Below are 13,036 nucleotides of genomic sequence, written 5' to 3'. Positions count from 1 at the left end.
AGTTTTCCATCCTGACGTGGTTCTTGCGTGTAGTGGCGGATCGTGGACATAAGCTCAGCTATATTGATGCAGAAGCGGACAAAAGCTAACCGGACATAAACTCACAGTAAATAATACAATTATGTTACAACAAACTATGTTATAACAATGATAAAAATTACGTTTGTAATAACCTAATAATAATCAGCGCCGTTGCTACAAAGGGTCTGAACCTCTAAACCCTCTGAAAAATCTATCGTGGTGGCAAATCTCAGCATGTCATAGAAAACAGCATGCCAAACAAACGCACTAGTGTTTTTTTAAATATTATTAATTTACAATAAAATGATAGAGAGTACACACTCCACAATATGGGTATACATTATTTTGTATTGTACACAGTTCAAAATACATTATTGCCATTAAATATATTAAAATACTCAATTGCAGCAGCTTTGTCGAAGTACTGCATATGAGACTTACGCTTTTTAAGGTAAATTTTAGACTTTCAGTCAAGCAACTATTTCGTCGAGACTATTTATCGCAGGATCATGGTCCATACCAGAGATGGGCATTTTTGCTAACCCTCACTCACCCTTACCCTCAATCAACTCCCTCACACTCACCCTCAACCACCCTCACCCTCAGTCACTCTAGTCACCCTCAGCCACCTTCACCATCAATCGACTCCCTTACACTCACAGTTATCTTCATGTACTGTACTTACTAAACAGGGAATGTTAGGTGTAGGGAATGTTAGGTGTCAAGAAAGATTCGTTGTAGTAGACCGTAGGATTTATTAAAAACTCAACTTTGAGGATAAATGAGCGTATTAGTTTCAAGAATGTAATGGAGGATATATGCGGGTATACGGCGTATACCCACCTCTAATTTTTGGAAACTATCGTATAGCCACCTAAAATTTAGGAAGTACGCCGGTATACGCTACATTCGATGAATAGTATACTCACTTCATTGGATCGCGCCGTGTGGACTTTGTGGTGGACAAACACCATGCTCGTGGGTTTTCTCGGGGTTCTCCCGTTTCCTCCCACTTTCTTCATTCCACCATTTGACTCATTTCTCATTATCACCGTCTTCTTTAGCCTAACCGGCATAACCGTGGGACGTAAAGCTTAAAGATTTCATTTCATTTCACTTCATTGGAACAAACAAGAACTGCTTTTCATTAAATTTTCAAAACAAAAATATCTCACTAAACAGCTGGTCGTCAGGCTGTTACCGCGAATGATGTCTAAATTCTTTTGAAATATTTGCGTTTTCGGGGTGTGGGAATCAAATTTTCTCAGAATCTCTTCAATAAAGGAAAACAGCGCTCTGAACATGCAGTGATTTTTCCTCAAGATGTCACATGGGTTGTTCCTACCTTCCAAATTCCAAATTCAATTCAAAGTCTGTCGATTGGATACAATTTGAGCAAGGCAATAATGGAATAGAAAAAGTTCCTTTCTAATCGCGGAAGGAGGTTCCGAAAAAATGTGGTCAACGAATGTATTTGTGCCAAGAAATCGTTGGCCTCCACAAAAATAACAAAACATCTGACCTATCATTGGTCTAGCTTGAAGCATTCACCGTCGTTCCCAATACCACCAAATAGAACAGCGAACCTCGGATTAGTACTGTTCATTTGTAGCCGCAGTTGCCATCAAAGAAAGGAGCGATTGATTTCGATACTCAGCAGCTAGTACTAGTAGTAGTTTCCCTCAACCTACTGAACAAAAAAAGGGACGAGGTTAAAGTAAACATATTTCTTCGTTATTTCATTTTCTTTCAGATAAAAAAGAAAATTGAAGAAAATTTGTTAACAGGAAGAGGTAGAAAACAATTGTTAGGAATGACTTGTAGCGTATGATCATGTCACACCAATCTTTAATGATTTCGATACAGCCGTCACTTCGAAAACATTTGCTTAGTAGTGTGTTACCCTTTGGGACTTCATGGTACGAATCGGTATCATGGAATAGTGCTGTGTTTAAACGCTTATTAAGCTCATATAACACGGTTTATTTTTATTGGTCAAGTCAAGCATGGACCAAAGAGCACCCCAGATACGTTTCGGAACCGGATGGTAAACTTGCCGGTGCCAAGTGGGGGTGGAGGGGTGAGGGAAATTAAAAAAAAAAACTCCCTTAGTTTTCAAGATATCTAGATTAAAATTTTGCATCATGTTTGCGAGCACCTTTGAATATTTCTCTCTCTCTCTCTCTCTTTTTTTTTGATGCCAATAAATATATTAATTGCTATTCTCCCCTTCATTAATTGTTATGGTAGTGGAGTTGATTTTTTTTTTCTGTGAACAATATGTGGCTTCGCACTATATTGCACCGGGAATATGGGACTCCGCAATAGTGTTCCCAATCGTGTCCCGCACTTTCTAACTGGGTCAGATTACCTTCTTTTCCTTACTTTGAAGCAAGAAAACTAATTTTTTTTTAAAGTGTGACTTCCCTCAATAGCACCCTCTACTTTTAATTTTGTGTTTGGGAACATATTGTCCTGCTAGAACACATTCAATATCAACATTTCTTTATTAAATCCAAATTTAATAATAGAAAATTTAAAAGGGCGAGTTCATTATAGCCTGTATTTTGCTAAAACAACACCAATTAAAGTGAATGAAAGCTCAAGTAAGATGTTTGTGACTATGAAATTTACGTCATAACACCACATTGAGTCTAGAAGTTTTGTGTAATACATTTGAGAATGATAAGCATAGTGTGGTCCTAGTTTTCGATTCATCTGTACATTTCTTTAAGTATATAAAAACCCATAATATAACGGAAATAAGTACACTATATAAAATGAGTTAATATAAAGAACTCCGTTAAAAGAGAAATGCAATTTCTAATTTACGAAGCTATCGTGAAACTTAGGATGTTTTGTGTTCATTTGGAGCTAAACATTTTTTTCAGCACCGAGATTGTATGGTACTTCTCTGGTCCTAAAGACAAGAACACTCACAACTCATTCGCAAGGAATCAATACAAATATGTGTGCCTGGGAACACTTAGCTGTTTCTTCAGATATGTGGTAGTATTTACTGGAATGGGAACTGATATATCTTCAATAAAAGTATTGTGGTAAACAACACCACACTCGAGTTGTGGCAAACGACACACCGTTGGTTGAGACTAGCTTTCGAAAAAAGGACTTTAATAAAAGGAAGGGTGTGTGTGTTTTCTAGGATGTCGACTTGCCACTTTCTTTTTTATTCTAGCCCATTGTTTTATTAGAGAAAGTATTCTTTTTTAATGTTCGTGATTTAAATTTTTTGGTTTTACTAATTTCTCCTTCTGGCCTATTTTGGTGTCCCTTGCTTTAAAAGTATTCTTATATGTAATGTTATGTTGCTTTAATTTTTATTTATAAACAGGGACTTACGCAGGGGGTGGGTCCCGGGGGTCCGGACCCCCCGAAATCGGACTCTTTTGTAAATTTAGTCTTATTTTAGGGGCACTTTTACAATTTTTAATATACTTTAGCCTGAAATTGTGTTTGGACCCTCCCCCGAGAAGCTCTGGAACCATCCCGAAATAAATTCCTGCGTACGTCCCTGTTCATAAATATTAAAATTACATCATAGAGTAGTAACATTTTGCGTAGTATACATTTAAAGATCTCAAGAAGAAATCAGTAAAATTAACTTGCTAAAATATTCGTTTATTTCAAAGAATAAATAGAATGTTTCTTCATATAAATTAATGGCCTGAGAAACCATGATGCTGTTGACATTCAACACACTTAAGTGCTACTTTTGTTTGTTGGGATTTATAAAACCAACAATTAAAATAGTACCTATTTCGCTACATATTTCTATGAACGCACGGGTTCATTAGTTGTTAGTATATAAATTTCCTACCTCGGAAACTCAACCGGTTTCAGTACTGTATGATGTTTATGTAAAAAAAAGTATGCCATGGAATTTGTTACTAAAACAACAAATACAAATGCCAGCCTCAAACACTACTCATGAAAATCTATGAAAACGACATTTCTATTTCCAAAACCAGCCTCAAATGTCTCACACTCTTCAAGTGAATAAATATCACACATTACAAATAGTACAGCGACTCTCTCGCCCGACTCCCGACTCAATCGACTCCCTCACCCACCCTCACCCTGACTCTCAATCGACTTCCTCACCCTCAATCAAACACTCTCACCCTCAGCCAGTCTCACCGTCAATCGTCTCCCTCATACATCTACCTTCATGTATTTAATAAACAATAAGTAAGGTTAAATATGATTCTCATTCAAGTGATTAAAATTTATATATTATAATATACATAGGAATACTTATATCTTCGGTATAAAATTATATATATATATATATATATATATATATATATATATATATATATATATATATATATATATATATATATATATATATATATATGTACATTAAATTGATAGTCATTTTATATTGGGCTCGCTCTTAATTATTGAGCCCGAGTTCAGTTGAGCGCGAGTGACTTGCTCGAAAGTTTGGTCACCTATGTGCTAAGCCAAATTTGTAAAAACAAACAAAAAAAAAAAAAAATAGTATTCTTGGATAGCATATGACCCGTTGCTGTTGACAAGTTTTAAAAAAAGGAGACTAGATGCCAATAAATTTTATTGCCTTCATTAATTAGTATGGTAGTGCAGTTGGAATTTTTTATTTTCTTCTGGGAACAATACGTGCCTTCGCACTATATTGCACCAAGCTTTCCTTATATATATGCAAGCGATTTGGGAACCTGAGACTCCGCAATATTGTTCCGAATCGTGCCCCGCACCTTCTGACTGGATCAGATTATCTTCTTTCTCTTACTTTGAGGCAAGAAAACCAATGTTTAACAGTGTGACTTCCCTCAAGAGCAGCCTCTATTTTTAATTATGTGCTTGAGAACATATTGTCCTGCTAGAATACGTTAAATATAAACAATTCTTTATTAAATCCGAATATAAGAGTAGAAAAATTGAAGAAGTTGATTATATTTTTATTTTATTTTATTTTATTTTATTTATTAAACAATCTAACTCCAACAGGGACGATCATCTCCAATTATAGGAGCTGATTTACAATTTTATAGCCTGTATTTTGCTAAAAGAACAAATATTAAAGTTAATGAATGCTCAAGTAAGATGTTTGTGAGTATGAAATTTACGTCATAACACCACATTGAGTCTAGAAGTTATGTGTAATACATTTGAGAATGATAAGCATAATGTGGTTCTACTTTTCAATTCATCTATACATTACTTTAAGTATATAAAAGTACACTATATAAAATGAGTTAATATAGAGGACTCCGTTAAAAGAGAAGTTATCGTGAAATTTAGGATGTATTGTGCTCATTTGGAGCTAAATGTTTTTTTCAGCAGCGAGATTGTATGAGACTTATCTCGTCCCGAAGGTGAGAACACTCACCACTTTTTTGCAAGGGATCAATACGAATATAAGTTCCCGGCAACATTTAGCTGTTTCGTCAGATATGTGCTAATCTTTACTGGAATAAGAACTGATATATCCTGAATAAAAATATTGTTACAAACTACACCAAAATAGAGTTGTGGGAAACGACACACCGTTGTTTCAGAGTAGCTTTCGAAAAGACTTTATATAAATTTCCTACCTTGTAAATTCAAGAGATTTCCTTACTCTACGATGTTTATGTTTTTTTTTTTTTAAAAAAAAAGATGCAATGGAATTTGTTACTTAGACAACAAACACAAATGTCAGCCTCAAACATCACTCATGAAAATCTATGGAAAAAACATTTTTATTTCCAAAACCAGCCTCAAATGTCTCACACTCTTCAAGTGGATAATTATAACACATTACAAATAGTGAATTTAGGACAGAATGGCAGGAGGACAAAATGGCAGCGGACATAATGGCAGGTACATCCACTCTCTCGCCCGACTCCCGACTCAATCGACCCCCTCACCCTCAGCCACGCTCATGCACCATCCCTTACCCTCAAGAAGTGTTGGTAAGCCAAGCTCCTTAAATACGAAATTAGAATGGTTAGTTTAACGTTTCACGGCTATGCCCTTTATTCTAAAGGAGACGGGCGACTGATGCAAATGAATAAAGTTAAAATTAAGTCCTTGTGTTCGCTCACCGAGAATTGAACCCGTGACCTTGTGCATCACTGGTGCACACGCTAACAACTAGACTTGTGGTGAGGAATGTTAGAAAATAAGTAACAGTAGTTTAAATTTATATTAGTTAAAGTTGAACTAACCACTAATTATGTTTCTATATGGGAGTGGCAAAACATGATGTGTACTGTACATTTAAGCAGGCAACCAAATCTCGAACTTATCAATTAATTTTAAAATACTTTAAGTTCAGTCGTGAAAACGATATATATACTGCTAAGCAGGCATGTAGAAGCTATTACATCATTCTATTAAATTATAGATCATCCGTTACAACGAATGTTATGAGAACTTGACTATGACACGTCTTACAAGGAATGCTTTTCCAAGAATTACAGAATTTTCGTGACCTTTCCACCCCTCTCGAGCCTCTATAGTTTGCTTCTGACAAAAAGAATGTGTTTTCCGCATGAGTAAGTAACTATTCCAAGAAACAAAGTATGTGATTCTGACTGCAAAAATATTAATAACCTGTTTTAAGTCAGACATAAATGCTATGTTTTTGTTTGGTTACATAAAATATGTTTTCTTTTCTAGCTATATGACCACTCGAAAAACTACTAGAGAGGGGGAAAAATGAAAATGTTCTTCAGGGAGGGAATTAAATTTTTGTCACACGGAATATCCCTTTCACCATCCCCATTAATTCGTACACTGGACCAACTGATGTTTTGTGGCCTAATTACGTGACTCTGTGCCAACCAGGTTGCTACTCTATTTGAAAAATGAAATGGAATCTTTGAGTTTTATGTCCCACGGTTATGCCGGTTAGGCTAAAAGAGACGGTGATGACGAGAAATGAATGAAATGGTGGAATAAAGAAAGTGGGAGGAAACGAGAGAACTCCGAGGAAACCCACGCACACGGTGATTGTCCACCACAAAGTTCACTTGGCGGGGGCTGAGATCGAACCCGGGACCCCAAGCACCAGAAGTTAACGCTCTACCACTGAGCCACCGCGGCCCTACTCTATGTGAAGTTCGCAGGAAACTGCTATTTCAACCATTTCCCAAATAAATAACTTTCAAGCAAACATCCTTCAGGAATTCATTCTGGTGATGGGCACTTTCGCTAACCCTCACTCACCCTCACCCTCAATCAATTCCCTCACCATTACCCTCATTCACCCTCACCCTCAATCGACTTCCCCACCCTCACAATCAACCACCCTCACCCTCAGTTGACTCCCTCACCCTCACCCTCAGCCACCCTCACCCTCAGTTGATTTCCTCATACTCGCCCTCAGCCACCCTCACCCTCAGTTGAGTTCTTCACCGTCACCCTCAGCCACCCTTACCCTCAATCATCTCCTCCATCCTCACCCTCAACCACCCTCACCCTCAATAGACTTCCTCACTCTCACCCTCAGCCACCCTCACCCTCAATCGACACCTTCACCCTCACCCTCAGCCACCCTCACCCTCAATTGACTCCCTCACCCTCACCCTCAGCCACCCTCACCCTCAATTGACTCCCTCACCCTCACCCTCAGACACCCTCACCCTCAACCGACTCTCCCACCCTCACCCTCAGACACCCTCACCCTCAGTCGACCCCATCACCCTCACCCTCAGACACCCTCACCCTCAATAGAATCTTTCACACTCACCCTCAGACACCCTCACCCTCATCTACCGAAATGAGGGTGAGTGAGGGTGAGGGCGGCCCTCTTGAGGGCAAAAATGAGTGAGGGTGCCCATCTCTGATACACACCTGCTAAGAATAGATAGCAGTAAAGATTATTACAAGATGTACTACCAAGTTGCAATCCATAAAACAAGCCTCTTTCTTGCTTTTTCCTTCAATATTAAATAATTAAATATCTGCATCTTTCCACCTTTAACGATAAAACACTCGCTTATCATAAGGGCAAGACTAGTTTTCATGTCAAAACTGTGATAAATAACTAATTGTAGCAGGTGTTCACTTGTTCGGTGTACAAGTTATATGGCAGAATTTACATAATGAAAATGCATTCGGTTGTGTATATTCAATTTTGTGCGCCAGTCCTAAGGGACATGCTTGCATATGCATGGCAGAAATGTGGGTATGTCACAGTTGCTTCATTTACAAATGTTCTGGAGCAGTGCCGGATTTATGTATAAGCTAGACAAGCAATAGATTAGGTCCCCATACACTTGGGGGCCCCAAAAATTCAAGGAAAAAATTAAATGTACATTTTCAAATATGGGAAAAACAATAAATCAAGTACCATCTACATATAGCAAGAGTGCTTCGTTTGTGTAGGCCCCTATGATGTAAGTAATGGGGCCCCTTCTGCTAGTCTGCTTCGTAAAATATCACTGGTTTCTTCATTTCTGTATATAGGGTCCTACGTTCATCTGGACACATAAAGGTCCCCATTATCTTCAGTAGTTTAGGGTCCCACCAAACCTAAATCCAACTCTGTTCTGCAGACTAGTAGAAAATAGTGCCTGTGGTCATGAAGATTGTGATGAAAGTGCATTTGTTAAGTGTTTGTACTGCTCCACGATACTGTCTGCTAATCACTTCGTTTTGGATCTCCATCATCAGAACTGAAGAGCAAAAGGTTAGTAGGTTAATATTTGCTTATGTGCACCAGTTTATATTATTTTTCTAATAATTTTTCTATTAATTTTCTAATAACTTCGAGACATATTCTTGTAAATTCATATGTGCCGTTGCACCTAACTTATTATTACAGCATTTAAATGTTATGCATAACCGCAACACACACAGACTCATATATATAGCACACTTTAAAATAGGTATATTTTGTTACAGTGCTGCTATTCCATTTTTCGCTACACGAATTTCAATTTAATTAACAATTTCTCTCACTAGTCTCAAGATCTGATCGATATAGTGGCTATTATAGATCAAGTGACTACTATTGCATTAGTTAAAACCCTGCAAGTGCTCGCACGACTGCATTTCATAACACAAGTTTAACTCACACAGTTTTTATATATTCCTGTGGGTAAGAGAGCTCTTAACTCTAAAGTGAAAACAGATATGTAAACTTTAGTTACGGAAATGGACTCAGGAGTAAATTCCAGTGCCATTTGATACACCACATGACCCCTTGTTATTTATCATATTTGACCGCGATTCAATATGGCGTCTTACAAGATGGCGGTCATGCACTGGAAGTACTCCCACATATAGATGCTCTACCTTGCTTTACAATACTGAAGTCAGATCTGTCAAAAGCTTTTTCATTTTTGTGCCAAAAGGATATTCTTGGACATTGCCTACTGGATTTCAAGATGGCGTCGGTGTAGCAGCTCAACGAAGAATTTGCGCATCGAGTGACTATTACTACGTTACTTAGTAACTCGAACTGAATTTTGTCACAAATTTTCATCAAAATTCAGCTCTCATGGTTTATAAACCTTAGTCGTAAGCGATAGTGATAGTTCTATTTAGGACAATATTAAATCCAATGATATTCAGTTGTTTTCAACAACTAATTTATTTGTTGAAAATTAAACAATAAAAATACTATCCAGAAATAGTAGCTTACTTTCTTTTACCTTTGAAAAATAAAATTTATGCTTGAAAAAGAAATTTAAATAATAAGGAAGTCGTTATGCGTTTAATAACAAGGTGTATATTACAGTTTAACAAATTATTTGTTCAAAGAACATATTTTGAATATGGAATTAGGTCTTGGTTTCAAAACTAAATATATTCATAAATTCAATACAACAAGTAGTAGTCATTATCTCCAAAGTATTGTCGCTTGCTATTTGCTTGATATTTGCTATTTGATTTCTCTCATGCACCTAACAACTCATAAGGTCGTTCTGTAAATTGATGTATCAGTCATTATTTACTACATAGGATCTGAAATCCAAATTAAAGTTATACTAATTACTTATTACTGTGTACTTGGGTAATAGCATTTTCTAGCCTTCCCGTTGTATTGTTCATTACTTTTACTTATTTGGTTTTACCCTTTATGAAAACAGTGTTGGAATATTATGCGTTTTATTTATACTAAGTGTAAGTAACGTAAGGTGCAACGTATTATTCTTACCTTTACCTAGATCGAAAAGTTCTTTTCAATATCTAGCAACTAAAAGCTCTCAGAAGTTAATCCACTTGGAATGCTTTGATCTTACGCTGTTGGCAATTGTTGCCTATTCGTATAAATGCCCGTCTACTGCTTGTTCCATAAAACGATAGAAACAAAAGAAAGATGTCCTTGTACGAAACAGAAGCATTGCTCAAGGATATTAACTCAAGACTTAATGGAAGCAACAGAATGAAGAGTCCGGATTTCTTTACAACTGCAAGTTTCTGCTTTACGTGCTTGTTTCTCTGCTTCGTTTCTTTATGCTTTCATTGTCTTTTAGTTTATTTCAATGTATAAATTTCTGATTATGACTTCAAATTCGTTGCTAGCAGATTTCAGACAGCTCATTTAATAGGTTTTCATATGTTATTGTTGTTGCACAAAATAAGTTATGTCTTTCAGATTAAGGTTTAACAGATTATTCTACACAAAATACAAATCCCACAATATCAATAGTGTTTAACAAAATAATAATAACAATCCAATCGATATTTCACATTATGCTGAACAAAACGATATTAGTGATTGTAAATTATCATACGTAATTTTCGAGACAATCGAATCGTTTTGTTAATTTAAAAATTGATGTACGATAACTACACCATCTATTCACATGAAATTCATATTAAAGTACACTCTTACCAAGCATTCAGTCCAAAAAAATACAGAAACTACTTTTAGACACAGTAGGGCACTGTACACATTACCGACATTCTTTGAACACCTACAAATGACATATCTTCATCCCTTGTATATGTTGGGTTGTGTAATTATGTCCCAGATGTGCAGTATGTACACTCCGTATTAAAAAAAATTGCGACAGCTAACGCCGTGGAGTTAGGACACCCAATATACACCTTCTTATCCAATAATCGTGTCAGGTAAAGAGACCCCTCTTTCTCCTCCTTCTCTCCCATACTAAAATTAGTTAACAACATGAGCGCAATTCTAATTTCAAACTACACATGTATTAGCTTCGATAAAATGAAATAACAAAACCGAGACGAAACAAGATTCATAGGTTGATGTAGATAGAAATAGAAACTGAAACACACAGAATGAAAAATTCAAACCAATGAATGTCTATTACACAGAGATTCAGAAATGAGGCAGAGAGAGAGAGGAAGAGAGAGAAGATGAGACGAGAAGAAAAAATAAAACTAATAACAGATAAAACTGTGGAATTCAAACGTAGTAAGGAAAGGACCTAACATTATAAACTTCAGTTTCCAGAAATCCAACAGTAATAGAGTAATAACGTTTGTTTTTACATATTTTTACAGAATTATTAGAATATGTAGAAGATGCTTTAAACATTCGTTATATCACTTTCATAATGGATAGCATACTCAAGTTCCAGTAGAACTGTACATCTCCGAGACACATCAATGGCAAAAGTTTTACACACATACTTTGTTTCCGCGTGGTTCGATTGCAAATTCGGCAGTGTTCATTTTACGTACTGATCCAAAATACATTCTTATACCCAGTAGATAGCATTGGTCATATCCTCCATTTCAGACTACTAATGGAAACTGAACCAAAAAAAAAAAAAAAAAAAACGAAACGAAAAGAAAAAGAAAGAAAGAGAAAATTGAAGAGTCCTATTTTGCTGCTAAATTTCTATCCGAAATACCTATATTAAAAATCCAAACTGTATCGTAATGAAAAGTTACAAATGTTCGAAAGGAAAAGTTTATGTTCCTCATAGGTGTAGCATGTTTCAAATTTCAACGTGAATACAACACATGGGTCTAAATAGTATAAATAAAATTTTGTTTTCGAATAAACAAAGAGGTTATCATCTTCTAGTCTTTTCCGAAGATTTATCTGTTCCGAATATCCAGCATTGATTTAATCAATTCCAGATATAACGTAATTTCCACAGATAGAATGAACACGCTAAGAGCCCAAACGGATTATCGTGTCAGTCGGATCATGTAGACCACCACTGGGTAGGGGATTCAAATCCGTATTGACCCCGTAATTCGACTGAGACTCGATAACCCAGAGGATAAAAAAGAGATTTTACTTATTCCCTTGCATTTAAACAGTATTTCTGTCAGAGATGACCAGCACTGGGGGTGTTATTCCCAGAGCACGAAAAACACGACGCCGAAGTTTCCAGTTAATTAGATTCTCCAGACCAGGTATATCAAGCTCTTGCTTCCTTTTAACTTTGGAACATGAAGAGCGTGTGTGTGTGAAAGAGAAGGGAAGAAGTGAAAGATACAAAGACGGGATAGGAAAACATCAAGAGAGAGTGAGAGGGGGACGAATGTAAATATGAAACATACTTGTAGTTCCAGTGTATGATGTAGAATGCAGATACTGTTTATATTCGAATTGTCGTTAGAGATGAGTTTTAAGATCTCCATCACAAGATGAATATCTGTTTTCAGCCATTATTTTACGCGAAAAAATCATAAATTAAACATAACTTTCTTACAAGGCTATCTGTATTCTTTATTATAAATTAACGAGAAATGTAACAGTTTCGGAAGTATATCACTTCCTTCTTCAGACTACTATTTCAACTGAATGTTATGTTTAAGATGGACACAAGGCCTTTTTATAAAAAAAGAAAAAAAATCATACTACCTGATGGGAAACAGAACCAAGATTTTCCAGTTGGAAGTCTAGCACGCTACTACTACACCACCGATTGCTGTAGCAAAACTTTGTTTAATAAATGGTGTAGTGTTTCTTTCCGAGAACGATAACATGAAAAGTGTATACTGCATATCAATGATGTCTTTGGAATGACCTGGCAATTCTCTTGCCCTTTCCCAATCAACATTCGTAAATCGTTTCTATCAT

The sequence above is a fragment of the Thermobia domestica genome, chromosome 3, assembly GCF_964235325.1.
Source record: "Thermobia domestica chromosome 3, izTheDome1.hap1.1, whole genome shotgun sequence".
In the NCBI taxonomy this organism is placed as follows: Eukaryota; Metazoa; Arthropoda; class Insecta; order Zygentoma; family Lepismatidae; genus Thermobia; species Thermobia domestica.
This window is presented reverse-complemented; position numbering follows the sequence as displayed.